This window comes from Pogoniulus pusillus, chromosome 14 (genome assembly GCF_015220805.1).
Source record: "Pogoniulus pusillus isolate bPogPus1 chromosome 14, bPogPus1.pri, whole genome shotgun sequence".
Taxonomy (NCBI): Eukaryota; Metazoa; Chordata; class Aves; order Piciformes; family Lybiidae; genus Pogoniulus; species Pogoniulus pusillus.
The window spans coordinates 17,598,400-17,610,205 of record NC_087277.1 but is presented as its reverse complement, the minus strand read 5'-3'; the positions used below and the strand labels follow the sequence as shown (position 1 = coordinate 17,610,205).

General features: G+C 41.2%; 1 long non-coding RNA gene across 1 annotated transcript; it reads left to right on the top strand.

The window, feature by feature from the left end:
• Nucleotides 1-7,468: 7,468 nt before the first annotated feature.
• Nucleotides 7,469-8,945, top strand: LOC135181316 (uncharacterized). Its single transcript, XR_010304823.1, has 2 exons — nt 7,469-7,506; nt 7,683-8,945. It is a non-coding gene; the product is annotated as an uncharacterized LOC135181316 (long non-coding RNA).
• The last annotated feature ends 2,861 nt before the right edge of the window (nt 8,946-11,806 follow it).

Here is an 11,806-nt window from a genome sequence, read left to right as displayed (position 1 = left end):
TAATTCTGTGGCAACAGAGAAGCCCATAAAATTAGAAATTACATGGGAAGAGGGAGTAACAATCAGATATTCGCTTTTACCCGGTAGAAGCACCAGGAAGCATCAAGTTAAGATACTTAAAACAAAAAGACACAGTTCTTCACATGGTGTCTCATTAATCTGTGAAGATGCTTGTCATAAGCATGTTGGAAATGCAATGCTTCTCAAGCTTCTACAAGAAAGCTCCCCTTGTGCAGTCGCTTTCTTGCAGAATCAAGGACATGAAGGAAGAAAGGATGAAAATCAAATGGAGGAGTATTTTTGTTAGGTTAATACCCAAGAGCTGATCTGAGACTCACATTAAAAAGAGGAAGATCATAAAATCCAGGCAGATGCACCCAGTGCTATTAAGATATCTGGTCATGTAAATAATACAAGCTTTTACTGGTTTGTGAACCAGAAGAAGGAGGAATAGGTAGATAATTTACATAGCATCTTTAAAAATGAAGTGTCAAGCTGCTGGCCCAGCCAGGTCCAGCTGCATGTTTGGTCAGTGCCAAGATGAATAGCTGTCCAGTGGCTCCTTCACTGATCTTAACTTTCAGCTCAACATCTTTCTCTATAAATGACAATCATTGTTGTGTGCCAGGACAGGAGTGGGGCTGGTGAGGACATCACACTGAAAATACTTGGCTTGCAATTAGCAAATCAGCAGGCAAAGAGGAAGGATTGAAAATATCCACCTCTATAAACTTCCCCCTGGACAGGGCAGACATGGAAATAATTTACACATATCTGAATTTTAGAATGGTGAAAACTAGGAAAGCAACCATCCAATGCAAAAACATCCCTATGGAAAGCAACTTGACTGTTGTTTCAGCAGAACAAGGGGACACAGTCTCAAGTTGTGCTGGGGGAGGTACGGGCTGGATGTTAGGAGGAAGTTCTTCACAGAGAGAGTGATTTGCCTTTGGAATGGGCTGCCAGGGAGGTGGTGGAGTCGCCATTCTTGGAGATGTTGAAGAAAAGACTGGAGGGGGCACTTAGTGCCATGGTCTAGTTGACTGGACAGTGCTGGGTGATCCATTGTTGGACTGGATGATCTTGGAGGTCTCTCCCAATCTGGTTGATTCTATGATTCTATGATTTGAACTGTAAGCATCTCAAACATTAAACCTGTAACTTAGCAGTCCTTTTGATGGAACAAGAGCTGGTAAAAAGAAACCAGAAAAATGATTAAATCTTGTTTCAGCAGCCAACTGGTTTTTAAGGATAAGAAAAGGTTTGAGATTGCTCTGTTTTGTTTCTTGACAAAATCTAAACAAAAAAAAAACCAAAAAAACATGTTCTCATGCCAGCCTGAACCACATGTTCTTTTTGCTGAAAACTGGGATATGGTATCTTGTTTTCAGACTACTCAAAACTATTTTCCTTTCTTTCTTAAGGAAAATAATCAATTCCTGAATGAAAACCTCAATTTTGACTTAGAAGTCAAAATAATGTTAAAAAGTTCACTGAGAGAGCACAGAAATTGCATGTATTTTCCATTTTGTTCCTTGCACATCTTTCCAGTGGCAACCTCTCTTGAACTCAGTGCAATCACTAATATTTACCACTACCATGAAAACTAATTTTTTGAGGATTTACTTGTTAGAAAGAAAAATAAGATGCTTTCTCTCCTGCTTAATTGATAGCAACTTTAAGGTATTTGCTTTACCTTCTAAGCTTTCATTTCTTTCGCCTGTGAAAGTTGGTGGTCATAATATTTATCATGTGTTCTGAGTTGCCTGTGAGAGGATAAATTGTGTGTGACAGTTATTTAAATGTCTTAAGTGCCACAGAAATAACTACTTCTGAGGGTTCTTAAGGAAGGTTTCTGATTTAAGAGTAGGTGAACAAAGCAACCTGTTCCCTCCTGACAAAAAGCAGTCATGACTGTCAGTAGTTGCATTGCATAATTTGTTATCATGCAGTTGATCAGTAAATTAAACCTAATTCCTGTTTGAACTAATTGCCTCCATTCAAAAGACCAGATACAATCAGGATTTCAGGTGGAAACTGAAATTGAAGCCTGGAAGTTGAAGTTCCTGGGATCTGAAGAAAAAAGTTTCATTCTGCTACAGTACTTCCCAACAAATCAGCTACAAAAATCATTTCACCTCCACACACGCTGAGGAAAACAATTATATCACTTCAGTGATTTGTTAGCCCAACAAGCAGAAGTAACGCAGCGAGCCTGAGTAGCTATCACTGTGTATCTGGGAATTATGTTTTAATTAACCAATTTCTCTAATATGTTGTCTAAGCTGCCTACAGGGGAATTGAAAAACCCCAAACAGCTGCAAGGCTGAAAGATTCTCTAGACAGTTAGTGTCCTCATTGTGTTTCGGTCTGGCTTAGTGAGTGCCTCTGGTGACAAATGCATATTGATGAAGCAAGGAATTGACTAATTGACATGTTTAATGAAAACTTAATATTCTACTGGTGGCAGAGGGAAATATTAAACTTCCCCTCAGTCAATTGTTATAAAATATTAAACACACATATGGAAGGAGAAGGAGGAGTGAAGAAAGATGAACTTCAAGTGAATCTGATCTCTGGAATGGGCCTGAATAGCAATTCAGGGCCTGGCAGTTACAGGGGACATGATGAATCTGGTATATCTAAGAACTTCCTACATGTGACTGTCAGTACACATCACATAAACATTGCTCCTTTCATACAAATTATGACATCTTTGCTGAAATAAATATACCTGTCCCATCCATTTACCTGTTGCAGCTTTGTGATACGTAATTTATTCTGTGTACCACGTTCTGCTGTTCATTTACTATGTCTACCAATTAAGTTTTATCATTATGAGTCCAAACTCCTTTAAGGCCTAAAGCTGCACACTATTCTTGCATAGCTGTCTCTGCAATCGATCCCAAAAGAGTCATCATCTTTGTTTAATGCTGCAGTAGAACTCCTCAATAATATGAAGAAGAGCCAGATGTCTTTGATGGTTTCTAAATATTTAAATGATATTGAGAAGTGTATATTACATCCTTCCTTCCTTCTTCAGACACGTTTTCTTCTGTGACATAGATTTCAAAACATCTATTAAACACTTGCCCAAGCGTGGGCTGTCCAAAACTCCTATACTGTAACCCAAAGAATGGGAAGCACTAGTATTTCTGAAAATTAGAGTAGGATCACTCATAGAGACTAAATCAATCTCTGCCACCACTGGGAGGTATGTTCCACATGAATTTAGGGTACCGGGATACTTGCATTCCTCCTTTTTCATGGCATAATTTATGCAAACTGGGTATTACCCTGGGCTTTGCCAATGTCCTGGGCAAGTCTTTAACCGCATGTTTATTTGCAGTGTGTGCTCCAGACACCAGATGTCACTGCATGATGCAGAGTACAGCAGAGGTGGTCTGGTGTGCGGTAAACAAGTTGAGAGAAGGCGGAGCATGAGATGTGTGGACTTCTTTTCTGCTCTCTTCATTGACAGTTGCCTTCCTTGAGAAATGTAGTTTGTTCAAGAAGAAACATGATCTGTGTACATCAATTGTCAACAGTGATCCAGAGTACGATCAATAAACAGTTCTTAAAACAGGTGACTTAGTTACCTGCCTGGCTTTTATGACGAGAGGAGGCTTGTCCTTGGCAAAATGCTGGAATATAAATTCTAGATTTTAATTTGCTCTCTGAATTCACTGCAAAGGTGTCCCTAATAAATTATAGTAATTGATGAAGGTGGCATTTTTAGCTTAATATTGTTTTATTGGGAAATTGCATTTACCTCTAATCAAAATCATCACGCTCAAATAACAATATCATTATGAATAATTACCAAAAAATCACAATACCCATTTGCAATATTAGCCAGGAAGCAAGTACAGATCACTATATAAAAATGAAGATTGATTAACAATAGTTGTAGCCAGAAGAATAATTACAAATGGTTTTCCAAGCAAGTTATTTAAGAACAAGCAGAGATATGAAAGTAGGGACAACTGCTCTTTCTGCTCTGAGACTAGACCAGATGTGTCCAAAAAGGGACCACAGGCAGAATGAGTTATGATGCCTGAAAAGATATTTGGTGCTGAAATTACCCTTTCAGATATCCAAAAGGGAGAAAATAGTTTTCATTGCATTTCTGGCAGTGTTTTATCAAGGCAATTTGAGTATTTTGCATGTTACCACTAAATTCTGAACTTTAGACATCTGAATTTGAGTTTCTGAGCTTTCCTGACTGCCTTGGTGCATCAGTGGAGAGATGCTTTTTTCTATCTTTTACTTTTCCAGTTCTATATTCACTCTATAGCAGGGTCCTAGGAATCAACCACCTTGAAAAACACAGCTAAATTCAAGGAGTTGTAGAGCATAAATCATATGAGGAGTAACTGAGAGAACTAGGGTTGTTAAGAGTGGAGAAAATGAGGCTGAGAGGAAACTTTATTCCTCTCTACAACCACCTAAAAGAAGGTTGCAGTAAGGTGGGAGTCAGCCTCTTCTCCCAAATAACAAGTGGCAAAGCAAAATGTAATGACCTCAAGCTGTGCCAGAGGAAGTTTGGGTTGGATATTAGAAAGGGTTGCCAATCTCCAGGACAGGCTCCCAGGGAAGTGATGGAGTCACCATCCCTGCAGGTATTTAAAAGACATGTAAATGTGGTGTGGAGGGACATAGTGGTGACTTGCCAGTGCTGGATTAAGGGCTGGGGTTGATGGTCTTAAAGGTCCCTTCCAAACAAAATAATTCTGTGACTCAGTGATTTTATTCTGTGATTAAAAGCTTAAATAAGAGAAACACTGAAGTGAGAAGGTGTGAGGGATCCCTTATACCTCATTAGACCTGAGTTTAATTGGGTAAAGACATTCAGACACAATGGTTAGCATTACTTACCTAACCAATAAAAACTGATTAAACTGCCTTCTTTAAGTGTAAATAGGCAACTTCTTTTTGCTAAAGCTATTAAAGATAAAAATGTTAAAATTCCTTCTCTCTTCAAAAAAAACAGAGCAACATCAGCTAGAAAGATGCTTTGAAAAGTAACAGCGACCTTCTCCAGCGCTCAGAGATGGTCTGCAGAGGGTTTCTCACAAAATGATCAAGGTCTTGGTCTCTGCAAAACAAGGATATTTGTCTGATTCTTTCTGTTGAGGTAAAAATGGAGAGAGGTACAGTGTGCCAGCTGAGGATCTCTGTGTGCAAGATGAGCTGGGAGAATGGCAAAGCTTCTACCCTTATGGATAGATGCCTGAAACTTTTGAGACATGTGTATAGAAAGTGACTTTCTTCTCTGTACAGTTACAGAATGGAATGGTTCCCTAAACAGAGCCTGCCACAACAGATTAGCTCTTGCCTCACCACAGGGCTTCAGCATTTCACAACTGCTGGAAAAAATGTCCTTATTTCCTCCCACCTTCAGCTTTCAGTGCACTGAGATACTACACATTTTTTTCCCTACTCATCTCCCACTGTCCAAGCACCCTGTCTCCTTTTGACCATCACATTATTAACTGAAGAAGTTTAAATGCACAGTTTTAGTGTGCTCAGTTTCAAGTCTAGAGTGGCATTTTATTCCCACAAAGAGATGAGCCATATGGGATATCATATATCCCATGAGAGTTACAGAAGCTTGTGTAGCTCATACTTGGGCCTACATACAGATCTTGGAGATGAGTATTTGCAGGACAGGTGACCCTCAGAAATGCTTGTGTCAAGCAACTCTTCATTCTTCATCAAGTGTAGTGTAGTATGATTGTAGTTGGTGGCCAGCTTCAAGAAGATGGTGAGAATATTTTTTATCCATCTCCTTAGCTCTTTCTTTTCAGACTTTAAGCCATTCAGAGCTAGAATGATGTTCTGTCATGAAGAGTCCCTTCTAGAAGCAACTCATTTTGCAAATGCTTGTGAATTGCTTGAAAGCTCTTAATTTGTAAGACTAACCCTTAAGCAATGGCAAACAAGAACTTCACTAGGTAGCAATCTCTAACATTCAGTTAATACTTCTGTCAGCCAAGTCCCTCACTTTGTGTGTCTAGATATTTACCTGTCTCTCACTGAGTGCATCTGAGAAATTAGTACGAAGGTGAGGCGCCTTGGTCCCCTACAACACTTATAAAAATGTGGTTCAGCTGATTTTCCCAGAAAATTATTTATAATTCCAGAATAATTCAGAGACCTGAATCCTGTGCAATGACCTTCTTCAGAATTACACCAGCTGAAAATGTGGTATTCTAATCCTAATTTGTTGTTTTAACGAATGTTTATGAACAGGGCAGAGAAACCTATCAGCAAAAGACACCTTCCAGATGCACTTGTAAGGGCCAGGAGAGTGACTATGAGTGTGTTGATGGATGAATTCTCACTTTTAGATGCAAGCAAAATCATTTTAGACTACATTGCTTTATAAACAAGTGGTCACCAATCTTAGAATCATAGAACAATTTGAGTTGGAAGGGACCTCCAAAGGTCATCTAGTCCAACTCCCCTGCAGTCAGCAAGGACATCCTGCACTGATTCAGTTTGCCCAGAGCCCTGATGAGCCTGACCTTGGCTATCTCCAACGATGGGGCCTCAACTATCTCCTTGGGCAACCTGTTCCAGTGCTCCACTACCTCCATGGTAAAGATCTTTCTCCTAACATCCAACCTAAATCTCTTCTCTAGTTTAAAACCACTGCCCTTCATCCTGCCACTTCAGGCCTTTGTAAACAGTCCCTCTTCAGGCTTCTTGTTGGCCACCTTTAGGTACTGGAAGGTTACTATTAGGTCTCTGTGGAGTCTTCTCTTCTCCAAGCTGAAATCTGAGCATGTTTCTGGCTTCTTGGTAGACATCTCTGCACAACTTGCAAACTGTTGTTTGTGATGAAATGTTACAAAATCTTACTGCTGACTTCTATCCAGTGATGATTTGTGTATCATTTTGTTACATACTTCAACTTGATCTCCAAAAACACCAAGCAAAAATATTTATCTTTATCCAGTCTGTAAAAAAAATAAGCTAAGCTGACAAATGTGAGAAAGGCAAAGAAATACAAGGAAAAGAGGACTGCCCAGATTCACAGATCACTTGCTCTGCAATTTAATATTCAAGATGACTGCAAATAGACCATTCCATCTTCCTGTTCTCATCTCCATCCTTTTCCTCTCCATTTCTCTCCCTTCTCCACCATATCCACCTCCTTCTCTCCTGCACAATGCACTTCCCCCTTTTTTTCCCCCCCAAACTCATAACACCTGGGTTCTCTTGGAGTCTCCTCCCACCCCAGGTGTCACCACTTTGCCCTCCCTGCTCACTCCCCTTTTCAATCTGGATTCTATTGCAGTCTCCTCCCACCCCAGGTGTCACCACTTTGCCCTCCCTGCTCACTCCCCTTTTCAATCTGGATTCTATTGGAGTCTCCTCCCACCCCAGGTGTCACAACTTAGCCTCCCCCTACCCACTCCCCTTTATAAGTGGCCCCAGGACAGGCAAGCCCCAAGCTTGCCCATTGTGGGCAGAAGGATCCTCCTCGGATCATCACTGGTGAGTGCTCTGTGGTGCTTCACTGGGTGAATGGTGGAGGGGATTCAAAGGCCGGGGGGCCTGGTGTGGCCCCCCGGCTAGGTAGGGCTAGGCCTCATGATTGCTCTGACATTGCTCACAGGTGCTGGGTAGGCTTCCTTGGACTGAGTTTATCTGTGTTGAGTTGCTTCTTTCAGCTCACTGAGGATGACCTGGAGCACTCGGCTGAACCTGTACCAGACCATGGAGGAACACATCCAAGCAAGTCTTGAATATCTCCAAGCCTCTTCCAGTGTTCTGTCACCCTCACAGTCAAAAAATTCTCCTTTGTGTTTACTTGAAACTTCCTATGCTTCAGCTTCCAGCCACTGCCCCTTGTCCTGTCATCAGGCATCGCCAAGAAGAGCCTGGCTCCATCCTCCTGGCACTCATTTCTCCTTCTGTGTAAGTAAATAACCAGCTCTAAAATGTAGGTAGAACAAACAGCACTCTAGATGATCTCAGGTACCAAGTGAAGTGGCAGTGCCCACCTTTGCAGGCTGAGTCTCCCACAGAGCAAAACCCTGCAGCTTGTGAGGAAGCAAAGTCACACTTTCTGCGTGGGAACTGAAGGGCTCTGGTGATGTCTGGTGTTATAGGATGGACTTAACAGCCACGTGGAGAAACTGTTCAGAACAGACTGCAAATCACATCCTTCAGAAAGGCAGAGGCCTTTGGAGAGAGCAAACCAGGGCTGTTTCCCTTCTTGGCTGAGCTACTGTATAAATCACCTCAGAAACTGCTTGTCAGCCTATGCTGTGGAAGCAATTCAAAATCAGCCTGACAGAGGGATTCCTCCCTCCTCCATCCATAGATGGATGTGAAACGAGCCAGGACTGATGAGTGCAAGTCCCTGCATAAGTCACTGTGAGGCAAGAGGCAAATTGTGCATCATAGGGAAACCATTGCACTCAGAAGCTCTTGTGAAACAAGCCACAACCTCACTTCTTCTGGAAGATACTGAGTCCCACCAGCACAGAAGCCCCAAGGAGAAACATCCTTTTGTGGTTAGTGAAAAAGTGAATTTTCATGGCCACAAAATGCAACCTGGCCTTGATATTTCCAGACAGGTATGAACTGCCTTCTCTCTGCCATTCCTAATTGCCACTACAGTGGCTTAACTTTGCAATTCATCAAAAAGCATATGAAATCTTAAAATCTTAACCAGACTGCTCCACACTCACTCCACATTTATTGCTGGCTCCCTCTGCCAGCTTTTAATCTTCAAAATATTATGCCCATTTCATGCCTGTTGTTTTGCAATTGGGAGAAAGTTTGTGCTACCAGATTGGGACAGGCTGTTAGATGTATCAACAAACGTTAGCTACAAGCTGGTTCATCTGCCACAGATTTATCCTCGTATTGACTTACATTTTAATTATGTAACCAAATTAACTATATAATAAACTACAGTAAAACTCTTGGTTGTAAATGTCTGTTCAGGGCTTCAATTCTACCCTTTTCCTACATACAGAACATTCTTATAGAAAGAAGAAATGTTTTTCCAGAGGAGCTTATAGTAAAATATATCAAGAAGAAAAAGAGTTGGATTTTATCTCATTTCATACATGGGGAAGCAACAGCTGGAAGTGTTAAGAGACATCAAAAGCCACACAGAGCTGAGAACTGAGTTCAGTCTTGCTGAGTTGCACTTCTGTATCACCCAGCTGAAGAAAGCATGATTTCTCCATTTGTTATCTTCAGACTGATATATGAATTTAAGTACTGGTTTAACATACATATTTAATTAAATACACATACTATTCCATGATTCTTTGGTTTAGGTCAGGACTTCCACACGACTGCTTTTTCCTCCCACCATTTCAGCTAACTTTCTAAGCTTAGCAAGGTACATCAAAGATTAGACAGTAGTGAATATCTGCCTGTCACAAAGTATTTTTTGTAAATTCTGAGAATTCTCTCTCATTTCTGGTGCAAGATTAAGGAAACTCAGTACCAACAGCTAAGCACCACTGTTGATTATTCTGCAAACCTCTGAAACAGAAGGAAGCATGCACAGAAACAGTTCTCCTTGCCTAAATCTGTCACCAGGTCGTTTTGTACTGCTTGGAAGTGCATCAGTTGCTACTTTGCAAACAGGAAGATTTTTGTTGATAATAATCCTGCTGTTTGGCCCAAGAAAGAACACTTTATATGCTTGAATTCTGACATTAGAAAACTGGGTCCATGGTAAGGACTCATTTTTCAATGTTAAAGAAGTGCCTTGGTTTGCAAACTGAAGTCTTTTATCTTTATGTTTTCAACTCTGCAGGTTCTTGGTGTGAAAGACACTTCAGCTATTAGCCATCATTCTCTTCTTTAAGGAATATTTCAGTACAGGGTTTAAATATGCTAAGCCTTAGAGACTTGAGAACTGATGATGCAGAGAATGGACGTAAGGAATCATTTCATACAGATACAATAAGCTCAGTTTGTATCTCTGGGGTTTGTTTCAACGGACCTCAGGTGAATCTGTTTCGCAAAATGCTTCTCTTGATACAGATAAGTAGGGGTGGTAGCATGGGCAACAACCTTCACTGGAAGTTTGTGAGGACAAATCTATGAATCTCTTTGAGGGGAGAGTGATGAGAACAAATAAAAGACATTGTAAAATCACAAGCCTGTAAGGCAGCGTACTCCTAAAGATTTGTTAGTCCTGCAAGGTTGACCTCTTCACAGCTCCTGCTAAACAACCTTTCCTCCACTGTCCTGCTCTTCTGAGAGTTAGTCACTCCCTGCCACTTCGTTTGATAAGGGTTTATATGATTAGGTACCAAAGCCAGGCTTTGGTTTGTTTCCAAACTGTGATGTTCTCAACAGTCAGCGGACAAAGTTTAGAGCTTGCCAGCAGCACAAGCAAGTCTGACCTCAATTACTGCCAAATTTTGAGCCATGCCTCAGTAGAGAAGTTGAAAGGATCAAAGCTGATGTCAAGTCCTAAAACATTAAGAATGTAGTACCCAACAACAGAAATGCTAACAGAGTGGCTCCCACTCCAGGACTTACACACTCTAATTGTAGCTTTTGCCTCTGTTGGCAATCATCTCTGGCACAGCTCCAGAGGTCACTGAGGAGAAGACATCATGCATTCTGCCTTCTGGTCCCTGATTAGATTCTTTGGTTCTGGATTTTTTTGATGTGCCATTCATTAGATCTTCAAAAGGAATAAAATACTGCCAGCTTCCAGATCCATCTGGAGGATGTCCATAGGCAGAAGAAGCAAGCAGCTCTATGAAGAAACAAAACTCATCATACGCAGGGAAAGATCTCATTTTTATTCCCTCTGAGTGGAAAACAATTTCCTGATCAGTGGCAATTCCCAATGTTAAAAGCAACAACTTTAAACCAGTGTCACTCATTTTTCAGACCTGTTTGTAGTGTATTGTCTACTTTCTCATCTTTGCTTTGTATTTCCCTCCACAATGAAGGATACCTCCAGCTCCATTCAGTCAGAAAAGTGTGTCATGGACAATTCTGTCTCTTAGTCTGAATTAAGATTAAAATGAAAGCCTCAGAGAGTACCTTTTGGATAATCTTATGGCAAGTGTCACTGAAAGATGTCAGGTAGATAAGTTGTCTAACACAGTGAAGAGAGCCATGCAGTATTGGATCTTCAGGAGCCAGGCAGTAAATGGAAATAAATGCCATCTCAGCTGGCTAAGTGACAGTGGCACAACAGTAGCTAAGTAACTCCAAGCAGATCAGTGGTACCATCTGGAAACTATCTGTGAGGACTAGACCATGACATCTTGGCTTAGAGTGGAGCACTCTTGATTATGATTTCTGTGCTGCTAATACTGACATGCTTCAGGTGAGATCAAGGACTGGGAGACAGGCAGACAAGCTGTGTGGAAGCAAATTTAAGGAGAAGTTTTCTAAAGCATTTAGATTTGGAAGTTAATCCTCCTCTCCAAAAAAATATTTCAGATACTATCTAGATAACTCTAATGCATAAAATGTCAGGTCTTCACTGTCCATACTGAGCTCCCCATTGGATTCCAGAACTTTGTACACACGAATTGCTTCATTATCTGAGACTATCATATGTGCATTCCTTTGGCCCTGGTGGTGATGACTTTGGGGATGCAGCATTCTCTGCGGTTTTCTCCTACGCCAGGAAGTAGATGTGGCAGTAATATGCCACCTGCATCTGGTTTTGAGGCTCCCAGGTGTTGGGTGTGGTTCTGCCATCTCCCTGCCCTGAGTAGTCCCATGAAAGTGCATCTGGGAGATGCACTGCAGTGGCAACAGAAGAGTGAGTCTCCCACCTCCAGCATTTGGC